Source organism: Phyllobates terribilis, unplaced genomic scaffold (assembly GCF_046119375.1).
Source record: "Phyllobates terribilis strain yellow unplaced genomic scaffold, ASM4611937v1 Scaffold_4162__1_contigs__length_64369, whole genome shotgun sequence".
Classification (NCBI taxonomy): Eukaryota; Metazoa; Chordata; class Amphibia; order Anura; family Dendrobatidae; genus Phyllobates; species Phyllobates terribilis.
Window position 1 is genome coordinate 12,687 of NW_027366914.1, and position 25,262 is coordinate 37,948.

The window sequence follows — 25,262 nt, forward strand, 5'->3', positions numbered from 1 at the left end:
TAGAAATGGTTGAGAACTCGGTAGCCGATCATCTTAGTCGGATTGTCTGTGATAGAGAAGATCAAGCGACGAAAACACTTGGAGATTTCTCGGATGAGTCGATTTATCACGTCGTTGCAGAGACTCAACCGTGGTCGTGGCCCATCTACACTCTTCCAAGATAGTACCGCAGAGACTCAAGCGCAGTCACGGTCCCCAAAGCGCCGTCACGTCCATGACATGGAGCTCCTTGCCCTTCGTACTCTCAAACTGTGGTACGCTCATTTCGTCAATTACTTGGTGCGGGAGGATCTCCTTCCCAACATGACGAAAGCGTAGAAGGACAAGATCAAGAGTGAGGCCAAGTACTATGTGTGGGATGACCCATACCTTTGGAAGCATTGCATCGTTAAGGTAGTCCGAAGATGTCTCCCGAATAATGAGGTACAGTCAGTACTTACTTTTTGTCATTCTCATGCATGTGTGGGTCATTTTGGATCAAATAAGACGTCTAGAAAGGTCTTAGACACCGGTTTGTATTGGCCACACATATTTCGAGATGCTTATGCATTTTGCAAAGCCTATGACCGGTGTCAAAGGATCGGGAAAATTTCCTGAAGGAATGAAATACCGCAAACACCATTAATCTTTTGCAAGATTTTTGATGTTTGGGGTATTGATTTCATGGGACCTTTTCCCAACTCTCATGGCAATATGTATATATTGCTTGCAGTGGACTATGTTTCCAAGTGGGTGGAAGCAAAGGCCACCAGAACTGACGAATCTAAAGTAGTGTCAAGTTTCTTAAAAGAGAACATCTTTTCTCATTTTGGGACCCCTAAGGATATTGTGAGCGATAGGGGAACTCATTTATTGAATAGGACGGTGAGTGATCTTCTCAAGAAATATGGATTTACCCATAGAGTCTCTACCGCTTATCATCCGCAAAGGAATGGTCAAGCTAAGGTGTCAAACAAGCAGATTAAAGGTGTTCTAGAGAAGACGGTTGACCCTAATAGGAAGGATTGGAGTCTTCGTCTTGATGATGCCTTATGGGCATATCGCACCGCCTACAAGACACACATCGGCATGTCTCCCTGTCGTATGGTGTTTGGGAAGGGATTCCATCCTCCTGTAGAGCTAGAGCACAAGGCTTGGTGGGTGGTCCAGAAGTGAAACATGGAGATGAATGAAATAGGAGAGTTTAGGAAGCTTCAAATCCATGAGTTGGAAGAGATACAAAGAGAAGCATATGAGAGCGCGATCATCTATAAGGGGAAGACGAAGGCGTGGCATGACAAGAACGTGTTGAGAAAGGACTTCAAGGCTGGAGACAAGGTCCTTCCCTACAATTCTTGCCTTTAACTTTTCCCATGGAAGTTGCGATCAAGATGGAGTGGACCTTATGTAGTGGCTCGTGTTTTTCCCCATGGAGCGGTAAAGCTTTACGACCCGGACAACTACAACGTTTTCAAGGTAAATGGTCAAAGGTTAAAACCTTACCATGAAGGTTTCTCCAAGGAGGTAATAGCGGTGTTGGCTCTCGAGGAGCCCGGGTCCGATGACTGATTTTCCGGACCACGTCGAGCCAACAACTTTAAACAAAGGCGTTGATTGGGAGGCAACCGGAGATGTGAGGTACGTTTACTTTTTCCTTCTCCCTATTATTGTGAGTCCTCTTTTGCTGCATTGAGGACAATGCTCGTTTCATGTGTAGGGGAGAGAATTAGTATTCGCATTGCATGCATATAGGTTGTTTTTGGATTATGTTTGTTTGTTTTTGAGTTTTTTTGTTTGTTTTTAGTGTTTTAGCTTGTTTTTATGTGTGTCTTAGCTTGTTTTTGGCGTGTTTTGGCTTGTTTTTGTGTGTTGGTTGTTGCATTCCCTGATTGATCTTTTGTGGATTCTGTGCATGTACTTTGGATCTTTTGACTATGCTTTGGTTGTTGATTTTACAAGTGTGTTATGATGTTGATAATGGTTTGTTAAACTTTGGACATTTACTTGAGCATGTGAACTTTGATATGATTACTTTTGGACCGATACTCTATAGTTGGTTATGTCCTCGTATATGCGTGTTTCTCCTTGATTGTTGTCTTTAGAAATTGCTTCTGTATCTCTTTTGAAACTGCATTTAGGTTATTTTGCATGACATTTTATTGAGACGTAAATTTATCATATAGGAAATAAGAGCTGAATTGATATACTTCTAGCGCAACAATTGTGAGAGAGTGTGATTTTCGTAGTGTGAAAGATCACTCCGGGTTCGAGTCTCAATGATTGCCGGATGAGCACGCGATCTCCGTGGTGCGAAAGATCAGCCCGTGTTTGATCCTCTAATGTCCGTGTGAAAAAGTTTAATGAGTAGGCTCGGACCGTAAAACAGACAAGCCCTACAAAAAACAAAAGAAAAATAATAATAATATTGTGATATTTCTTGTACATCTCTTGATAATGCTTTGCATCTTGCCTAGCGGTTTAGATTTAGATGTGGTTGCATGCCTATTTAGATTGACATTCAAATGTGAAATCTAAATTTGAGTGACTTGCTTTTTACATGTTGATATATAGAGTTGAGGAACATTTGTTTTCTTGTCATTGAACGAGGCATGCTATGGAGGAAAAATGTTTTTTGTTTAACTTATCATCTTTATCATTCATATGACACTTGGATTGAAACAACTATGGATATTCTTACGATTCACTGTGATGTATTTGCTTGGAATACATAATTATCAAGTATAGGGATGTCAATAACATGCATTTAGGTTAGATTAGTTCATTTTTTCCGTTTGTTAGTGTCTTGTTGGGGTCGAGGTCTTTGTGTTGTTGAGAGCAGGTACTTGAGAGCTGAGTGTTTATGATAATCGTTGCTATCAAGTTCGCCCATTCTCGCTGAGACCTTTGTGCTTCATGGAAGAGTTAGCAATCTTTTGCTTACTCGAGACGAGCAAGGTCTATGTATGGGGGAATTTGATAGGCGCAATCCCGATGACGCCAAGAGTGGTTTTTAGGTTACTTTAGATGCATTTAGGAAGCACTTAGTCGTTAAGTGAAGCATATGAGGCACCAGGACCAAAGACGACAAAGTGAAGACAAAGATGCGTTAAAAATGAAGAAGAAGTCTGCAGAGACCAAACTCGGTTCCGGTCAACCGACCGCGGTCTCGCCACTTAGTGATTGGATATGTTCAACAGAGATCCAACCGCGATCGCAGTCAACCAACCGCGGTCGCGCTTGCCGTGTAACTCCCAAGCCGGAAAGTCTTTGTAACCGCCTCATCTTTATGGCTTGAAGGAGTTTTGGTTTTACCATTTTGAGAGAGGAATAAATATCGATTTTCCTAGGATTTTGACTAGACTCTCTCTACCCCATTCTCATATTCCTTCATTATCTTTTGTATTTTCTCTATAGAATGAAGAACTAAAACCCCATTGTTCACTTTGAAGTTTAAGGCTTTTGGATTTGGTTTTGTGGTAAAATTCTAAACGCTTGTGTATTTTAATTGAGGTTGTTTCTTGATCTCTTGAGCTTTATCTTGCATAGAGTTGTGTCAATTTTTCTAGTTTGGACAACTAGGTTTATTGATATTCATCATATTGCTAGGATTGATAATTCGATTTGAAGGGTCTTTCCTTTTATTAGCAATCTCTATTTGCATAAACTATTTGTGAGTGCCTATATGGTAGAAATCTTGAATTCATGTCAAGTACCGACGATTTGTCAATGACATTGTATGAACCTACTTATCTTTGATCTTTATGCGGTTGTGTTATTAAATCTTGGGATTTCCTTGGTTATAGCATAATTATGGTTTCTAAGACTATTTGGACTAGTTGCTTTTTACGAACAAAGAGTGGGACAATCAATTGAATGTTTCAGAACACATGTTATTAGGAATCTGTGATCCACAAACCAGTCTGATTGTTGATAACGTATAAGTGAACTCTTTACACTTATTTATTCACTATTCAACATTACGTGCTTTGTTACTTGTTACTTGCATCAGTTGATCACCAATTATACCCCCATTGGTTACTTGTTAGTGCATAATCGATATAAACTGATCCAACTCCCTTGGGTTCGACCCCTACTTACCACTATATTCTGTAGTTTTTAGTTGGGTAATTCTTTGGTAAGGCATACGATAATTAGCCACTCATCTCCCCACCCTTGCTTCCACGGTCATACTGGCCTTATGCCTTACAAAAAAAAACAAGAGCAGTATTGTCCGACTCACATAAAAAATGGACGGTTTCGTCTGACCTCAGTAAATCAGGAACAATTTCATCCGTAGTCAAAGAAATCAAAGAAAAAGTTTTGCGCATCTTCAAAGACAAATGAAGAACAAGTTTTGTCCATCTTAAAAGAAAATGAAGGATATATTTTGCCCATATTCAAAGAAAATGATGAACATGTTTCATCCAACTTCATTAAAACAAAGAAAACAGAGACAACGGTTTCGTCCGAACTAAAACAAAACAAAAAGAATGGCTTCATCTGACTAAAACAAAACGAAGAATGGTCCATCCCGACCTCAAAACTAAATTAGATAGTTTTATAAATATTTTGTTATTAATTTTAGCTGTATTTCAAATTCTTTTGCCCAAGTTGGACATGATTGATCATGCTCCAACTTGAGCGTGAGTAATAGGATAGATAGAATTATGGGAAGATATAATTTACTATATGTCAAGATATTAGAAGAGAATTATAAGAACATATGATTTACCATATCTTATGCATTTATTGTTATTTTTATGAGTTTTATTATATTATCTCCTATTTAACATCCACATATTGGATTTCATTCAATCAATAAACACAAACAATTATTCTCCCAGACACTATTATCTACATTAACCTATACCCTAAGGCCATAGGTTAGAAATATGGTTAATAAATTAAGATCTGTTAAGCTACTCTAAGAATATTAAAGTAGTCTAAACTTGTTAGTCTAGTTTAATATTATTTTGTTAGATATTAAATATGTAGATCGGGAAATATAATCGGATAAAAGCTTGTTAAAATATTATTTAAATGTTATGATTATCTTAACTCTAAATAGAGTAAATTCTTGCAACTCTATGCTAAATAAAACTCACCGAAAATAATAGTAAGCTAGCTTTAAGAGACTCAACAAAGCTTTAGGGTCCGTTCGGCAATCTACATTAATCTGTATGAATGTACATGAAATTAGATAAAAAGGTGTGTTATATCCCTCATGCCTCAGGAACCAACTATTATTATTAAATCTGAAAAGAACGGTGGACAACTTACTTGGAATCTCAAAAATAAGAATATTGAAAACGTTATTGCGTCATGGTATGGAGACCACTGTCTTAGAAACGATTTCACCCTAACCTCTCAGAGCAAAGTTGTGTAGAACGTCACCCCCCAATATCAACACAATACCTACCGATGCACTCACCAACGATGGATTGATTTGGAATCAATCGGGTATGCTCAGATTTTGTGGAGTTCGTAAAATGGAGGTTTTGAGTTTTGTGGATATAACATTGAAGATGACCTCTGTTTATATAGGAGGAAACAATATCCAGTACTCCACTAACTCCACTAATTAAGTTATGGGGAATGATCGCTTTTAAAATTAAACTACAATGTAAACACAAATTTATAAGAATCGCTCGTTTTATTTATCACTTTAGTTTCTCACACCAAAAAGCCTTATCCTTTTTACAATGGATATACAGACCTATTTATAGGGTAAAAAAAGAGGTGTGTTCTTGTGAGCTTCCTGAGACACGTTTCGAATATCTCGATTGCAGAATTTTTTAGTTTTCTTCTAGTGTCAATGCTTGATTGGACCGAAAGAAAGGTCATGCTTCGATCTTCTATCATGATTATGCAGATCACGCTAAGCACAAGGATCGTATGGACAAGGGGTCCACTTTGGCATGACCGCGATCGATCTAATCTTAGTTTATCCCATCTTACGGAGGATACTCCTTAGTTAAACGTGATGCTGAATATCGCGATCCATCAAGGAGTAACTGCGAAAATCCGAAACTGGTTTTGATTGATTAAAAGAGGCATTTAAGATATCTTAAGAATCGGGAATGAAAGTAATTTCCGTTCTTAATTGCCCAAAAATTAATATGAGTCACAAAACCGGACCCAACCACCCCCAAAATAGTTTTCTGCACAACTCCAACAATCCCCCATTGTGTGGAAATTTTAAAATGGTTTATAAAACACGTTCTGAGTATCTATATAAGGTTTGAAGTTTAAGTTAAGGTATCTTACGTTTTGAACCATCACATAGTGAAGTTGAGTAGTCATGTCCTCAAAAGAGTGAATGTATCTTGAACTCTTCTAATTTAAGAACTGCTCTCACCAACACAGTTCTTACCAAACGTTCCTATGATCCTCGATAAATATTATACAGAGCGCACTAGAAGATCACCCGGATATTTCATAGAAGGAGGCTAACCCTTCACACTCTAGTAAGTGATTCCATCAAGTCCTTCGTCACAAAGGGATCACACAATATGGGCTATGAAATCATTAAGAGTCAACTAAATCAACCACAAAACGATTGCGGTAAACTCATCAAGTCATCATCATTAGGACAACCCAAAATTGGGCTATAAGTTCATTAAGAGCTATGCTCAACCTCTAAATACACTTGTCATAGAAATAAGAACTAGTGTATATATCATACGAGTCTTTTCAAAGCTTCGTTGACCACAAAGGGGATCCACCTTGAATTCCGCAACACGCGGGTTTCATTACCATTCCTCTTGACGAATCAAGGACCAACCTTCTGAATAGTCCCTTTGTCAAAGGATCTGCAATGTTCCTCTATGTTCTCACATAGTCTTAATTGAGCAACCCAATCGTTATGAGTTGTCTCACATACTCACATCTAATCCGAATGTGTCTTTTCCTGCCATTATAGGCATTGTTGTTTGCTACACAAATAGCGTAATGTGAGTCACAATGTAGAGAAATAGTGGGAGCTTGACGTCCTCATAATGGTAAGTCAGCTAGTAAGCTTCTTAACCACTCGGCCTCTTGACCAGCTAAATCCAGAGTTATAAACTCATACTCCATACTAGATCTAGCTATACATGACTATTTACAAGACTTCCAAGGAATAGCACCACTGCATGATGTAAAAATATAATCGATAGTGGAGCTAACTTCATCATTATTAGTAACCCAATTTACATCACAACATCCCTCTAAAGCATTAGGATAACCAACATACTACAAACCCAATGATCTATTACCAATGATCTCTACTAGGGTTATGGGTATACCGACTAAATCAACTAACATCATTAGCAATATTAGGTCGAGTACGGTTCATCAAAAATATCAAACTTCCAATACTTTAGCATATTCCTTTTGAGAAACACTATCACTGTAGTTTTTCTTCACTTGCATGCTATAATCATGAGGAGTTCTTAGTTCTTACTAGCACTACATTAAATCAATTAAACTTCTTTAATACTTTCTCTACGTAATACAGTTGTAACATGGTGAATTCATTTCAACTTCCGGTGACTATACCACTTAAAATCACATTAGTTTCACTTAAGTCTTTCATATTAAACTTAGATGAACAATACTATTTGATTGAATTTACAAACTGATGTGTGTCATAAGAATCAACATAGGTGCCAACAACATATAGACATATAGCCATACAATTATATCCAAACAATAATACAATCATCATATTTGTTGACTATAAATATAAAATTAGGAATAGTCTAATGAAACTTTTCTTATTATTGTTTTGGTACATGCTTTATTTCATAGAAAGATTTTTATAGTTATCACATTTTATTTTCCTATCTTGAAAAACAAGCTCATAAAAACAAGTAACCTACACTACAATTCTAGATTGAGCAAATGTCCTCTCTGCAACTTCTGAGATGTCTTATTCTCTTACGAGATTTATCTGAAATGTGGTTAACAATCAAGAAAAACCCCACTTCAAATATTAATTAAATAATTCATAAATTTCTCACATTCTATACAAGATCTTAATATATGAATTAAAAATCAAATGTTAATTATACGGAATATCTCATTCGAATCAGGATTTTTAACTGTCATCGTGATTAAACAACTACAGTTCTCTTAAAACCAGATACACATTATTAAAAAAAAACACCTCCTTCTTATCGGAATATATTGTAATCAGTAGGATTTATAGCAATTTATTTTACTTCATATGTTGGGCTGAAAAATTACTTGTTTCGAAAGCCAGCCGAGCAGCATTACTACACATGCCCAATTATCTATCCAATTTGGCCCAATTATAGCCCATGTAAACCTTTTCATTTCAACCCCCCCCCCCCCCCCAAAAAAAAAAAGTATATAGCTTTGCTTTGCGTTTCGGGTTTGTTCATCCAAATTACCTGCCACGCTATTGGGCCTACTCTCTCCAAAGTCCAATCACACAATTCAGGCCCGAATTCGAAGCACGACGGTCTGCCTACGTGGTTACTGGTTGGCAGATGCAGGGCGAAGACAAGGTCGAAGAGCGGACAAGCGGTTCCCGGCGACTCCCTTGTTCAGCTTCGTCATCAACCCGGAAACGCCGGGTCGAAGCCGTCTCGAAGCCGCCGCCGCCGGGAGAGACCGCTGCTCCCCCACCAAGGAGAGCGCCTCCTTGCTGGACTTCGTCGTCGACGGAAAGGGATCCCAGCGCCGCACCGCTCTTCTTCTCCCTTGGCTTCGAGACCCGACATTTATGCAGCCACAACCCGAACTCTCGTCCGCCATTTGTGCCGTGCTACGAAGACCGTTTCTAAGACCATTACCTTAAAAACGGTATCGTCCTGACCTCTCGATACGAAGTCGTACATGACGAATGAAAGTGATTTCCGTTTTTAATTGTCTAAAAATTAATATCAGTCATAAAACCGGACCCAACCACACCAAAACAATTTCACGTGCATCATGCTCCAAATAAAGTAGGGTTACGTTTAGCAATAAAAAGTGGGCTTAAACTAAGCTATTTGTTTAGGCCCAAATAACAAAATATTTGTGCAACTTGGGGAGAACTCGGCCCAAATTAGTCCGTCAATTAATCATTTTTTCCATTTATCTGTTAATGTTCGTAACGTATTCTTCCGTTCTTAAAGATGGGTGTTCTTCAGTAATAGGTGATTTTTAGTCTCCTTTTTCCATGGTCGTCAGTCTGAACTCCTGTCTTTGAAAAGATATGAGCAATGGGTTATTATGGACTATATTTTATCTCAATCTAATGAATCAGATCATCTTCCGGTTAAATACCTTTGTGAATCAGTAGATTCCTTCAACTCGATTTTAAAATGCCAAAAATTGAAACGGGGATATGCAGAAACCTCATATACAATAGACACGATTCCTAGTTATCTTGGAGAAGATTATTATTATTATTTCTTAGATTTGATGTACTTTAATATATATATTATAAGAGTTGGGATCATATGAGTACACCTCTTATAATGAGTACATGAGTAGTAATCCGAAGCGTTGATTTATATTCATCCTACGGTTCACATCCCCCTCTCCTTTAATAGATTTAATTAAAAGGTAAGGATAATTTCGTCTTTACATCTCATATTTGTTCATCTATCCTCCATCTGCTCTCTCCAATATGCGATTTCTTCTCCTCGTCCTTCTCATCGTCGGCGTCCATTGTTCCACATCCTCTCCACCTTGAACACTGCAACCCGACGATGTCTTCGCCATCACCTCTTCCCTCGACGGACCCCCCTTCTCAAATTCTATGTCGTTGCTTTACTCTCAGAGTCGTTGAGTAGAAGAAAAAAGAACAGGTTGTACCTAAGGTTTCGATTTTTGGGCTGATCTTGCCCTTTCTTGCGGAAGCAACAAGATTAGGATGAACATTGAGTATGATACGGTCTTCTTCCTCTTTAATCCTTTCCGTCTATGGTGCAAATTGGTTCAGAACAAGTTGTACGTCGACCGTGTCATAGGGTATAGATTGGTTTGAAGGTGTTTGTTGTATATGAGTCTTATTTTCTTCCATAATTGCTTATTGAAATTTGCAGTTATTCGAAGCTCAAATTGAAAGCTCAGAAGTGCTCCTTCGTTTCTCCTTTCTGCTTCCTCTGTGGATTCTAATGAAAGTTTACAAAATTACAAAATTAGCAACATTTATATTTTCAGTTAATTTTGATTAGAATTGCAGTTAATTTTAATTATGTGGTATTCGTAGATTATGAATTTTTTGTATATAGAAGTCATGTTACTGTGCTCTGCTCTTCCTCTGTGGATTCTAATGAAAGTTCACAAAATTATTAGCATTTATATTTTCTCTCTATATTATGGTTGATATTGCTTGTAGGATTACTGTATTGAGACGAGCATGGGAAGTTTATTGAAGTTTATCATCTTCTTACTTGTTCCTGGAGAGTGGAAAATACTTCTGCTTAGAAGTGAATAAAAGACTGTTTTTTAAAATAGAATCTGCTTCTTTGATGGATTTGCTGCTCACAATCGATTATAAATTTTACGATTATGTTGAAGTGGATAGTTGTTATCACATATATTATGGATTTAACAGCACATCAATGGATTGTACTTTGTTTTAATGCAGAGACTTAGATGCTCTGCAAGATGAACCCTGTATCTTTTCCACCTTATAATGCACTAAACTCGGGGTTCAGTCGCCCATCTCCAGAAACTTGAAGAATGCAAAGCCTCAAGGACATAATTGGGATTGGCACTGGTTGTATCTCCAACCTATTGAAGGTACATTATATCTTCTTGAGTTACTTTATTATCACGATATGAAAATCTTAAGGTGCTCAACAACTCATGAAATGAAGTTAAATATATGGATGACAACCTCGCATCTTGCCATATGTCGTGGACTGCAACGAGGGTGCAAAAAATCAAGAGCTTGTGCATCTTCACAAGATACTGGTGTTGAAGTGAACAACAAACTATTAGTAATTTCATGATTGCTGCTATATGTCAGCCTCCTTGTTAAACCATAGGATATTGTGCATTTGTTTTTATATTTTCCTTGTACTAATGGCGGTGATGTTGTTCGGTTAGTTTGCTAATCATTCTTATCGTTCATGGTTTTGTGATGAAAATTAGGATTTTCTATATTTTATTTTTAAAATGGAGAGTGCATTCACCTTCAACACCTTCTTTGTTCATGATTTATGAATCTTTAATAGAAATTTATGTACCGTCAATATTAATTTATGAACCATATAAAGCTCAGTTCCATAACAAAATTATAAAAGAGCTGTAAAATCTCATGAATTTGTTAATAGGTGAGAGATTGTATAAAACAAAACTAATGAACTTAATATAGAAACTTCATGGACTTGAAAAAAATATCTTAAATATAAAAAAAATCACGAGATAAATAAGACGTGAATCAAAAAGAAAACTCATGAGATTGAAGATACGTGAATCTCCAACGGAATTTTATAAAGAAATTCACGAACCGCAAATATAAATTTCCGAACCTTTAATAGAAATTCATGTACCGCCAATATAAACTTATGAACCACATAAATTTCTCAATTTTTATTAAAAAAAATTACGAACCTTCAATCCAAATTTGCGAAACTTTAATACAAATTTATGAACCTTCAAGACAAATTTATGAACCTTGGATTGAAATGATAAAACTTGTAAATCCGTATTATAAATTTATTACTGAAAATTTACGAGCCTTTCAATACATATTTATGAAATTTCAATACAAATTTATGAACATTGAATATAAATTTATGAACCATGGACTGAAATGAAAAAGCTTATGAATACGCAGTATAAATTTTATTACAAAAATTTACAAACCTTAAATACAAATTTATGAAGCTTCAATATAAATTTATAAGTCATGGACTGAAATGAAAAAACTTAGGAATCCGCATTACAAATTTATTAAAGAAAATTTATGAACCTATAGTATAAAATTCATGAACCCTCGATATAAAATTCATGCACCTATAATATAAAGTAATGAACCTTGAAAATTTCTCTTGAATTTGCTATAAAATATTCATAAATTAGATACATGTCGGCAAAGTAATGCGCCATTCTTTCTCCAGTGGGAGAAGAATGCTGTCTTATCTTCCTTAGCAATTCATTTGCACCAGATAGGTAATTTGCTGCAACTGCTTGTGCACATTGAGTTAACAAAGAGCTCAAAACCAGCACATCTTTTTACGAACCTTCAATATAAATTTATGAACCTTCAATATAAATTTATGAACCAAAGACTGAAATGAAAAAACTGATGAACCAAAAATATAAATATAAAATCAAATTTATGAACCAAAAATACAGATTTATGAACATTCAATCCAAAAATACGAACCTTCAACACAAATTTATAATGTTTCATAATAGAATTTTAGATTTATATTTTTTCATCTAAATTTTAGATTGATGAACCTTCAAAATAAAAAACTGATGAACCAAAAATATAAAATATAATTTAACCTTCATAAATTAAACTTTTTTTATATTTGACTTTCATAAATTCAGGATAAACAGAATTTATTTATTGTGTTAGCTCCATTGATTGTGTAACGTTGGGCACAATCGTTGTAAATGGCATAACTTTTGATTCGATGATCCATTAAATATTATTAGTCGTTTTGAAGGTCTCGGTCTGAAACACAATATGAGCGTCTTTCGGGTATACCTAGGATAACAAATTTCACATAATCCACGAACATGTAGTGGGACTTTACGCGTACCTTGCATTCAAACGAGCGTAACTATCGCACCGGTTGTCGAAACTGGGCGTATAATATGCGAAAAGAAAGGTCTCTGAAAGAGCTACATATCCCCAGCACCACAGGGGCTGCCCGTTTCATTTTCTAAAAAAACGGACGTTTTCCACTCCAAATATCACTTTAAAGTTCGGACAACGCATAAAAACGTCGATTTTCAACTTTTTTTACCGGGCTTTTCAAAGAAATTAGCAACAGAGTTATCCGTCGCTAAACGCTTCATTTAATAAAAATACAACGTTTAGTTTAGCAGGGGATTTAGGCAATCCGTTGCTAAATTTAAGAAATATGAAAAGGTGGGGGATATAAATTTTATGAACCTTCCGTATAAATCCATGAACCCCATATAGAATTTATGAATCTCCGATATAGAATCATGAACCTTAATTATAAAGAAACAAAAATTCTTATAGACTTTAAAAATCTCATAATTTTTGTATAGGTGAGTGAATTTATAAGAGAAAACTCATGTTTTGACAATAAAAATAAACTGATGAACTAAAAGTATTAAATATAAAATTCATGAACCTTCTATATAAATTGATGAACCTTATATATCATGAACCTTCTATATAAATTGATGAACCTTATATATATATAATTCATGAACCTTCTATATAAATTGATGAACCAAAAACATAAAATTCATGAACAAACCATAAACTGATGAACCTTCAGTATAAAATCATGACCTTTCAGTACAAATTGATGAACCTTCAGTATAAATTGATGGACTTTCTGTATAAAATATAAAATATAAAATTTATGAGATATAAAATATAAAATTCATGAACCTTCTATATAAATTGATGAACCAAAAATATAAAATTCATGAACAAAACATAAACTAATGAACCTTCAGTATAAATTCATGAACTTTCAGTACAAATTGATGAACCTTCAGTATAAATTGATGGACTTTCTGTATAAAATATAAAATATAAAATTTATGAGATATAAAATATAAAATTCATGAAGCTTCTATATAAACTGATGAACCTTATATATAAATTTTATGAACCTTTGATATAGGTTCATGTTACTTAAATATAAAACAATAAAAATTCTTATAGACTTTGAAAATATCATAATTTATAAATAGGTGAGTGAACTTATAAGAGAAAACTCATATTCTTACTATAAAATAAACGACGTGAAAAAAAGATATCATGTACATTCAAAAAAAATTTATGAGTCTGAAGAGACGTGAATGTTCAATGGAATTTTGTGAAGGAAATTCATGAACCACCAATAAAAAATCCATGAACCTTCAATACAATTTTATGAACCTTTCATACAATTTTATGTACCTTCTATACAATTTTATGAACTTGAAATAGAAAACTAATGACCCACAAAAAATTCATAAGTTTCTGAATAGCCGAGTAAGTCAATAAGAAAAAAAACTCATAAGCCCGAAAAAAATAATAGACATCTAAAAGAAAATTCATGATCAGAAATACGAAAACCTTCATTCACCATTATTCCTCCACCAGAAATTTTTATTAATAAACAAACAACAGATTACACAACTCAAAGTGAAGCTAAACTAGCCTTTGCAAGTTGTATATAAGCATCATTTTTTAAAGAATGAATTTAGATTTATATCTAGTTCCAAACACTTACATCAATCCCTACTGAAGTTTATCAGCTCAACACTACTGAAGTTTATTAGCTCAATTAAGTACATGTTTTGATATACACTTTTTCCACATTGAGGGTTAAAAACACAGAAAAGAATTGTCGTCGTAACTGATTTCCGAGCTCGTTCCGTTGAATTCTTCGAAACCAACTGATTCTATTGTCTGCCTGCACTTTTAAGGTCTAATATTGAGAAGGTGGAAATCTGTAATAAGCCAGAACCAAAGCAAGGAAAAACACCTTCTTGACTCTCTCAACTTTGATGATGGGGCACCCTGTCAATCCACAACCTTATTTCAGACAATCTAATCTAAAACTCGTTCACCCAAATCAAACTAATGTTTTTTTACTTGCATAGATCAACCTAGCTACAATCCACAATCGCTTTCGTGAAAGAAATTGGATCAACAAGCGGCCAACTCCATACACTGCAACAACAAAGAGATGAAGAACAAGGTTCAATGATCTCGGGTTCAAACCTTAGAGCAGAGAGATTGGACCCGATGAGAAGATCCATCCAAAAGTCAAGTATTCAAAGCAATCTTCACGCATCTCATTTCTTGATTGGTCAAGTGAAGCACAAAATACTTTGTACAATGCATCAGCCAACGTGTTTATTGTAGATGCAACTGGCTGAAATTGAGAAAACTCACAAGTAAACTTGCAGATATTAATTTGAAAAAGGGGATTGGGAATCAAGAAGTTATCATTCGTAAGGTATATAAGGTTTAGAGGTGCATATGCCTCTCAATTCTTCACCTTTTCTCTTCCTGTATTGCACACCTTTGATGATTCCATTTTCTGCAAGAAGTAAAGTCACTGATCCTTGCTCTATTCGCACCCTACAGAAAGTAAAAAATGGAAGTTATCACTCTATACTGCATAACAATTAAGGTAAACCACTACATATTACTTCATGAACAAATAGCATCTTCATAATAGCTACATGACTCGGATAGCCATTGCTTCTACTATTAATCAGATTGTGAAGCATCATACCTGGGAAGAGATGCAACCTTTTCCCTCAACCTTTGTATAAAGCAGCCTTTGTGAAAGCATCTACCTGAAACATCAACATCTCCATGGAATGTCTCCAGGGGATAAGAAAGTCTAGTACTCTTCCCATCCTTGAAAAGAGCATATCCAAACACTTTCTGAGCATCAATTTTCTCCAAACAATCTATCAATCATAAGAACAAAGACTCAATTGCAAGGCAATGGTATACATCTAAAACTAGCATGAAGCAGACTTCTTAATCAACCTTCAAGTCCCAGCTCAATCTATTTGAGGTATCCTCCTGGTTGAAGAAGTTCACCAACTATCCTATTTGGCTCTTTCAAATCTCTTTCAATGACATGGATACGTTATTCATCCTACAAATGAAACATCTGATATCATTGTCATTAGAGACCTAATTGTAATCCAATTTGGAGTAAATCAATCAATCAAACCGAAAAAAAATCAAACTACTAACCTTAGAAACGTGTAAGCAAGAGCGGAACCGGCAACGCCAGCGCCAACGATGATAGTATCAGCGTCGCCGACGGCATTGGATCTGCATTCTCCTGCGAATCACAATGGAGGAAGGAGGTGGAGATCGATCGAGTTGCCATGGATTGAAGAAGAAGGCGAAGATCAAGCGAATCACCATTGATTGAGTTACTATTGCGCTCACCGGAAGAAGAAACTGAGAAGAAGACCGGTGGATCTCCTCCCTCCTAGATCTGAGCAGGGGAATGGGATCGTAATCGCAGCCGTATGGAATGAGGGACTAGGTTATGGCTAAAGTCTTTTCGTCTTAATTTTAGGTGTGATTTCAAAAATGCCACCGTGTATGTATATAAACGTAGGATACTTTATTTTTTGTGTGTTATTTCCTTGTTTTTGTCTAATTTTCTGAACCGTCGATCGTCCCGATCCGACGGTTCATAGATGTACTCACCTACTCATTATAAGAGTTGTACTCACATGAACCTTCCTCATACAATCATGTAAACTTATTATTCATAAATTAAAAATTCTTTACTCTAAAAAATATATATAAATATTCATATATACGGGGTGGAGCAATAAGAACATTTGATACCTTTCTTATTACGAGGCGAATAATTATATGAGAATAAGCTTATTATATTGGAAATTATTTTACAGTATGTGAGATGTTAGATTATGTAGCCCCGACCTATGAAAGAGAAAAGGGAACAATTTCTACTGGCTCTATGCTAACTCAAAAAGCACAAGTGCTTTACCAAGTAACCTAAAACATCAAAAAAAAAACTCCCACTTCTCTTTAATGTCTAGAGAGATATCATGAAGAAACTCTTAGAACATTCACATCGGTACTTTGCATCGGTTGTTTTAGCAATTTTTTACTATAAGTTTTTTAGCTTTTCATTTTTTTAAAAATATCAATTCTATGATTTTTTTTACTTCCACACTCCTAAAAACCAAAACTTTGCATTTAATCTCAATAAACAATGCAAGTTCGTACACAAGTGCCACTACTAGAAATAAGTGATTAGCGGTGGAAATATTCGTTATACTATCTGTACCATAATACACGTAGCGACGGACTAGCGACGGACAAGCTCCGTCACTCACAATTTGGTCGTGAATCACATTTAGCGACGAATTTAGCATTTCGTCGTAGATTTAGCGATGGACGGTCCGTCACTAACCTAGAGTGTCTGTCGCGAATTCTGCCCCCCCCATGAGACCAATTGACGACGTTTTGGCAATGAACTTTACCATAAATGGTGACGGAAATCCGTCGCCAAATGAGTATGTAGGAAGCTTTTATTCCAAGCATTTCGCGACGGAATAGCGACAGATCCGTCGCGAATCCATCGTGAAATGCTTGATTTGGGAGAGACAAGCATTGACTCTGATGAGTTTATTCATCTCGTTTTTCTATTCTCTAGTGTTCTAACCAATGCTTTTCAAGTGTATTTTTGTCATTTTAGTTCCGATTTTTTTTTAAAAAAATGGATCATAATTCCGAATTCTTTACGTTCTATATGTTAAGCTGCATCATTCCATTCCGTTGTGTAAGTTCCAAGCCTAATATTCAGGTTAATGAAACATGCATAACTATAGTACAATGAGATTCAACAAGTTTAAGCTACTTAGTTTTTAATAGAAAACTCAAAAGAGATTTGAATAGTTCACAATTCAATCCAATGGAAGCTCTAGAAGAAGCAAGTTTAATGAATCCTTCTTTTATTGTTGGAACAAACACAATAATATGTCGAGCAAGGGGTTTAATGAATCATTCTTTAACACCATTGTCAAATAGCTGAAGCAAAGTGTTGTAGCACCCATCAACATTCAAAAGCTCAACCTACATAATAGGATTTTATTTACAACCTTAACTAAACCTATCATCAATATTCATCTGATTCAAGAAAAATAACAGGTTAAAAGAAAATATTGGCTTCTTATGGATTCCGAGCTGACTTAATGTTATCATCTCTATTACCTCCTCCATTTTTCCATATCCTCCTGAGAAATTTAGTGAAACAAATTAATTACTTACCTCTCTTTGTTCGAGTAGTGAAGAAGCAACATGGCGCGATGGTGGACAGGGAGGTGCCGACGCCGGAGAAGAACAAGAAGCGGCACCACTTTTGAAAGTAGGGGCGGCCAGAAGTGGTGAAAGACGCCGGAGAAGAATAGGGAGGCGTCGGTGGTGGTGGAACACGCCGGAGAAGAATAAGGAGGAGGTCGGTGGTGATGGAAGACCCCGAAGAAGTCAAGGGACGCCAAACAAGGACGCCGTAGAAGAACGGGGACCTCGTCAACGATGGTGGAGATGCTGGATTTTGGTAGGAAGATGCCGGAGTATTGGAGGAAAATCGGGGGATGGACGGGGAAAATAAACATCGGGATTAGGGTTTTTAGGAGGAAAACTGGATTTAAAGGGGACAAAAGGTTTAGCGACGGACTCGTAGCTAAACCGCCGGATGGTTAAGGGAGCCGGATTAGCGACGGATATGAACATCCGTTGCTAATCCGTCAATGGATAGAGCTTGATTAGCGATGGACGAAGACAAATCCGTCGCTAATCAAGCATAATCTCTCTGATATAGCGATGGATTTAGCAATCCGTCGCTAAATCTAATTAAACTTTAAGGCACCTAAACTCATCATTATTGGTTTGAGCAATTTAGTGCTAGGACAATACATATTCCACTAATCGACACACTTCTATGACGGACTACATCATTATTCGATTGCAACTCCGAAGTAGGAATACTCACCAACAACTCAAAGAAGACTTGGTTAACCACATATGGAAGAAATCCGGCCATGTTTATTTAAGAAATCACTAAATTTGAGCACGATTTCGTTTCTAATGTGTTTTTTCATTGTTTGTGTTGTTTGAATATTTAATGCTATTTTTTTATGTATTTCCATATTTCTGTTTTGAATATGTTTTATGTATCTTTATGCTTTATTAGAATTTCATGTTCTTGCTTTTATGAATGCTCAATTTGTAATAATGAAGTAAGTGTTGTTTGTGCTTTACTAAAATTCATATGATTATATTGCATGTTTGGGTACACAATTTATTTATAAATGTAAAAACAATATATATATATATATATAAACTTAATAATATTTATTATTATTCAAAATTAATATAATATCTTGTAAATAATATATAAAATTTAAATTATAGATTTGCTATTCAAAATATATTTTGTAATTAAATACTTGATAAGTGAATAAATATATAGAAAAAATTGGGCTACAAAACCGGCTTAAAAATCATGAATATAGAGAAAAAGTGGGTTGAGTTTTTAAAGTAAGAAGAATGAATAAAAAAAGCTAAGAACTTGCTAAAACTACACCAATGTGAATGCTCTTACGAATTAACATCCATATCACCGATGGTCGACCCCATCTCTCGTCAATAACACTTGTGAACCAACACTCTTATCGGTAACCCCGTTTCTCTATACGTAATCCCGAACAGTGGGTTAATCGGTAACGCTGAACACTGGGTAGTAACCCCAGCACCTTTCTACAAATCTGGAGAGCATTCACAATGGTGATACTTCAAGTATCTTAGCTTTTTATTTAAAGATAAATGTAAGAGTTTTTTAATTTATCAATGTAATTATTATATTTGAGTATCACATGCATGATACTCATTCTTACACAAAGTCTTACACGTTGGTCCCAAATTTTCATCTATGTATAATTAAATAAGAAATTTTAACACTTAAAGTAACAATAAAAAGAAAAGAGAATGCAAAAAGTTAATTATAATACTCTTGATAAGTATTATCATTGTGAGGTAAGAGTATCATAATATTAATAGCAACAATCAATAAGAGTTGAAAAACAAAAAAAAACTTTACCAAAGAAAAACTCTCTCCTCTCTCCTAAACTCTAAACTCATCTCTCTCTCGTACAAATCCAAAATTTGCCTGCTTCCGTTCCCAATTTAATGTTATTGATCAATCTTCTCTGCTAAAAGTATCTGCTGATTTGTGTCCCTCTTTTCTCTGCTACAATTAGTCTCTAATTTCTTCTTTTTTCAAGTGGAGATGGCATGGGGATATTTCCAAAGAATTCTATCATGCGTTTTTTTTGTGGTTAATTGTTGTGGCTGTAATTCCGGCATGGTTGTTTGGTGTCAAAACTCTCATCGATTCTAAAGAACACACGAAAAAACTAGAGAGAAGGGTTCTCTCTTCTCTCTAAAAAACTCATCAACTTAGAGGTAACCCCTCACATGAATACAAGAGGTAACCCCTCAATAGTTATACAAAGAGGAAATCCCTCAATAACAACAATATTAGAAAACCCCTAAATAACTTAGAGGTAACTCTCACATGAATACAAAGAGGAAACCCCTCAATAACAACAATCTTATGAGGTAAACCTCAATAGCAACAATCTCATGAGAAAACCTCTAATCCAGCATACACGTCAATAAATAGAGTTTACTGGATAACACCTCAAAACAATAAAAAATTTGAACAAATTTCTATTAAACATGAAATTAAAAAACAAAATCTCTTTATGGAGGGCTCATTTTCATCAATAATTTATTAATGCTGAATCTATAAATCCCAAATACAAAACCCTAATTTCATAAGTTCTCCCTCTCATCTACTCACTTGATCTTAGTTGTGTTGCAGATTGTGATGTTGACACTGTCTTGCTTCTGCTTTCAAACCTCTCACCATGTATAAACTAGCATCCTCTCCTTCTCTTTTCCTCGTTCTCTTGTCATCAATTTGAGTGTGCCACCAATACTTCTTCCCTTAGTTTACCATTGTAATATTCCATTATGGCCGTCATGCTTAAACCATCCTACCTTTGTCACGGCTCCGCTTCCTTTGTTGCGTTGAGTGTGGAAATTGGCACCTACTGTACTAGTGTATGCTGATTTCTTTTACAGATCAATCAAATTGTAAAGCCCTAACCTAGATCCTATTAAAAACTCATATTGGGTCATAGGCAAAGCCCATCTTTCTTTTACTTGAATCACTCTCTTTCTTTTTTTCTTTTTTTTTTTTCTCTTTTGCTTTCTCTTATTTTTGTTTGTTGTGTTTTTGTGGTGGTTTTGTTCAATGTCCATTTGTCATTGGTGCTATTCGCCTTTGTTAGACTTGACTCTTGATTGAATTCGCACAGTTCGATTTGATTGTGGAGGTTTCGAGGCTCTTGAAGACCCCTTATACTAGAGCAACGTCATGTGGTTGCGACTCCTGAAGATCCCTCATTTAGGTGAGGGCAACGTCATGGTGGTTCATTCGTCACTTCCGATCGCATCGGGAGTTCATTTTTTTCTTAGTCGTTTAATTCTTCCTTTGGTGTGTTGCTCTTCCTTTGTTTGGATTATTATACTTGTTCTTTAGTAGGTTTAACTCCCGATTTTTTCGGGTTCTCGATTAACGTGATGTCGTTACATCTGTTTGTTCGAATCCTTACCTTCATTAAAAAAAAAAGAGTATCATAATATTAGTATAATATTTTTAAATTAACTATGATACTCAAATAAGTATCACCATTTGATATACTCTAAGAATCATCACCAAAACATACAAATTTATGAAAAGAAGTTATTGAGAACTTTGCTAATCTCAAATGTTGGATCTTGCAATGCTTCTTCTTGTTTCAACTTATATTTTGCTTTTAATTTGTTACACCGAGAAAAAGCTTAATCTGTTTTGAAGTTAAAAAATTTACTATATCTCTACTTTATATATTTCACTCGATCACTTATTGATTTTTTAGTCAATTTATTCCGATTGTTGATTATTTCAGACTCTCGATTAACTTGATATTATTACATCACTTTAAGTAAAATCCTCCCCTTTCAAAATAAAAATGGACCACCGGCCTATACTAGCTGATCGAATGAAATTGAATTTGAAATGTGCATGCAACGTACATTGTTACAAGACATGTTACTGTTCAATGTATTAAACAAATAACTAATGTGATTGCTAAAGGCATATTCAATTCATTGTATATAAGATTCCATTTATATACTATCTAGACACTCTACGACCAGACACTATTAAGTTTTAGCCTTAACGGAATATATCAAAAGCTACGTATTAGGATATTGTGATTCAGACACCACAAATATTATAAGGGTATTTGATTTACTTATCATTACATGTCTAGGTTGTAAAAGTTGGACTAAAATTTTGGGGTTTTTTATTTTATTGGGCCCAAAGTGAGAAAGTCTAATTCGTATTTAAATGAGGTGATGCCCGATCCAGTTTAAGGAGAGGCACGTTGCTCCGCTTGGCCCATTATTGAGGAGGTATTTAATCTTTTCCTTTGACCTAACACACAACTCACTTACACTTCTCTCGTTTGGGTTGTTCTGCGCCGCTCTCTTCCAAAACCCTAGCTGAGTGAATTTGTGAGTTTTGGTGCGTACTCAGCCTTCATCTTGCTCGATTCGGTTGTTCTGAGGCAAGACCTTTGTCGTTCTGGTGGTTGTGCATCGACTGTGGTTTTGCGCCTCCCGTGTGTGGTGGTTTGAAGGCTGCGCGTTGAAGCAGCGGGCCTCCGACGGACTCGCTGGTGACGCCTCTTGCAGACAACGAACATGCAATCCACTTTCTCTCTTAAATCTTGTTGATTCGGATTTGTAAATTTCAGTTCAGTATTTTATAGTTTATACCTAGATGTATTTGGTTGTTTGATTCCTTTCTTGTAAAACGATCTTGCATAGTGGATTGACACTCAATCTTGTGGCCCTAGACGTAGGACTGTTTGTCCGAACTGCGTAAACAAACGATTGTGTTGATCTTGCTTTTTTGTTCGATTTGCACTTCGTTGATTGTATTACTATTCTGGAATGTTGTTGTTGGTCTGATCTTCGTCACAGATTGGTATTAGAGCCAAGTTACTTACATCTATTTTCTTGTCTTGGATCTTGTGTGTTTTTTTGTTCAAGCTAGTATAAGTATCTATTTCTTGGTTTCTGTCCTGCCCTGTGTGTGTGTTGGATAGATTCTGGTATTTTTCTTGCTTCCGCTGACTAGAACTATCACTGTACGAGTTAGGGTTACACTTGCTGGACATTTCATTGATTGTGTTCTACTGATTGTCTAGTCCTTGTTTCCTAAAACTTCATACTATCTGTTTTACTTCTTGACTTGTGTGTCTTGAAGTGTTTGAGATCTGTTGTTTCCTTATTGGAGTGCTTGTGTGTTCTCTTTATGAACAACTTAGACTGTTGTTCTATTGTTGTATTGCTTGTGTGCATTTCCAGACAGATTGTGCTCTGTTATTTTCCCTCTTGTTGCATAAACTGTGTTGTGTTTTCTTCATAGTTTGTGTATTGCTCCTGCATAACCTATTAGGAACCTTCTAACTATCTCGTTTAGTAGGTGTTATGGGTGACAACAACTTGAGGATGAGGCCATATGATGGAATTTCTGATTTTGCTATGTGGAAAGTGAAGATGAGAGTTGTACTCATCAAAGAAAAGTGTTACAAGGCTATTACTGCTGAGTACGTAGCCATGACATCGGATGATAGGAAGGTCGAGCCTGAGGCCGATATGGATGGGCAGGCTCATTCAGAGATCATGATTAGATTATCGGATGACGTAGCAAGACAAATGGTACAATTTACTAACTCTAAAACTCTGTGAAATGCTTTAGAGTCCATGTATCTTGTTAAATCTCTTCCATCTAGGATTTCATTGCTTTGTAGGTTATTCACTTATAAAATGGATGTTAACCTGACCTTGAATGACAACCTAGATAAATTCCTTAGAATGGCTCAGGATTTGGAGAGATGTAAAGATGTGAAAGGTGAAACTCATCAAGCTGTTTTGTTGCTGAATTCCTTGCCTGCTCAGTTTGACAACTTAAAGGATGTTATTCAGTATAATTCTAAGGACTTGACTAAATTGAAAATAATAGAAGCTATAACTGATAAAAATGAGACACTTAAAGTCTTTAAAGTGAAAGGTGATAAGAAAACTGAAACCAAATCTGAGGTGTTAATGGTTAATGGTAAGGACAAAAAGAAATTCAAGCAGAAAAAGTTTAAGGATAAGAAATCTAAGAATAATAACTCTTCTGAAAACAATGAGAAGAAAAAAATGCTTCTATTGTGAGAAAACTTGACATTTCATTAAGGAGTGCTATAAGAAGAAAAAGGACGAGTCTTCTAAATCTGATCATAAACATGAAAACATTGCCTCCTTACTTGAATCCTATGATTACACTAATTGTGAATTGCTTATGTGTGCTCATGTTACTTCTCATTGCAATGACTGAATCCTCGATTTTGGATTTACTATGCATGCTACGTTTAATAAATCTCTTTTTTGCTCCCTTAAAGAATGAAATAGTGGAACTGTTATGTTAGGTGATGATAGTTCTTTTCCCATTAAGGGAATATGAAATGTGCCTTTATGTATGCATGATGGAAAGGTTAGAATACTTCACAATGTTAGATGGGTCCCTAAGTTGAGAAAAAATCTTATATCAGAATCCTTATGTGATGAACAAAAATGTAAAATTGTCACTTATAATGTAATAAGAGAGGTCATCAAAAATGGACTTACTCTTGTAAAAGAAACTAATAAGGGTGGGTTGTATCATGTTATAAACTCACCTGAATTGAATCTTACCAAAATAAGTGACAATCTCACATTAGATCAAACTAAGGTTTGGCATAGTAGAATGTGACACATATGTAATAAAGGCCTTAATTATATGTTCAAGCATGGTTTAATTAGTAAAAAACCGGTGTCTTGAGTTTTTGTGAAGATTAAGTGTTTGGTAAAAAGACTAACCATTATTTTCAACGTTCTTCTTATGTAGCTAAAGGTCCCCTAGAGTATGTACACTCTAATTTATGGGGGCCTGCCCAGGTTATTACACATGGTGGTAAAAGATATTTTATATTCTTTATAAATCATTATTCTATAAAAGTATGACTTTATCTATTACGGTCTAAAAATGATGCTTTTGCTGCCTTTATCACTTGGAAGAATGTTGTTGGAAACCAAACTGAATTTAAACTTAAGTGTTTGAAAACTGATAATGGTCTAGAATATTGTAATCATGAATTCAATAAATATTGTCAACAACATGGTATAAAAAGACACTTGCCTGTACCTGGAACACCCAACAAAATGGAAATGATGAAAGACTTAATAGGACTCTCCTAGAAACGACTAGATGCATGTTAGTTAGCTCGGGTCTTAGTCATAGTTTATGGGGAGAAGTTGTTACAACAACTTGTTATCTCATAAATAGAACTCCCTCATCTGTTTTAAATTTTAGAACTCCCCAGAAAATGTGGAATGGAAATAAGTCAATTATTTCACATTTGAGGCTGTTTGGTTGCTCAGTTATGCTAAGATATCTCAGGGTAAGCTACAA

At 35.5% G+C, this 25,262-nt stretch overlaps 1 pseudogene; it reads right to left on the reverse strand.

Moving 5' to 3' along the window:
- Positions 1 to 14,561: 14,561 nt before the first annotated feature.
- On the reverse strand, positions 14,562 to 17,188 carry LOC141248920 (uncharacterized; annotated as a pseudogene).
- Positions 17,189 to 25,262: the final 8,074 nt, after the last annotated feature.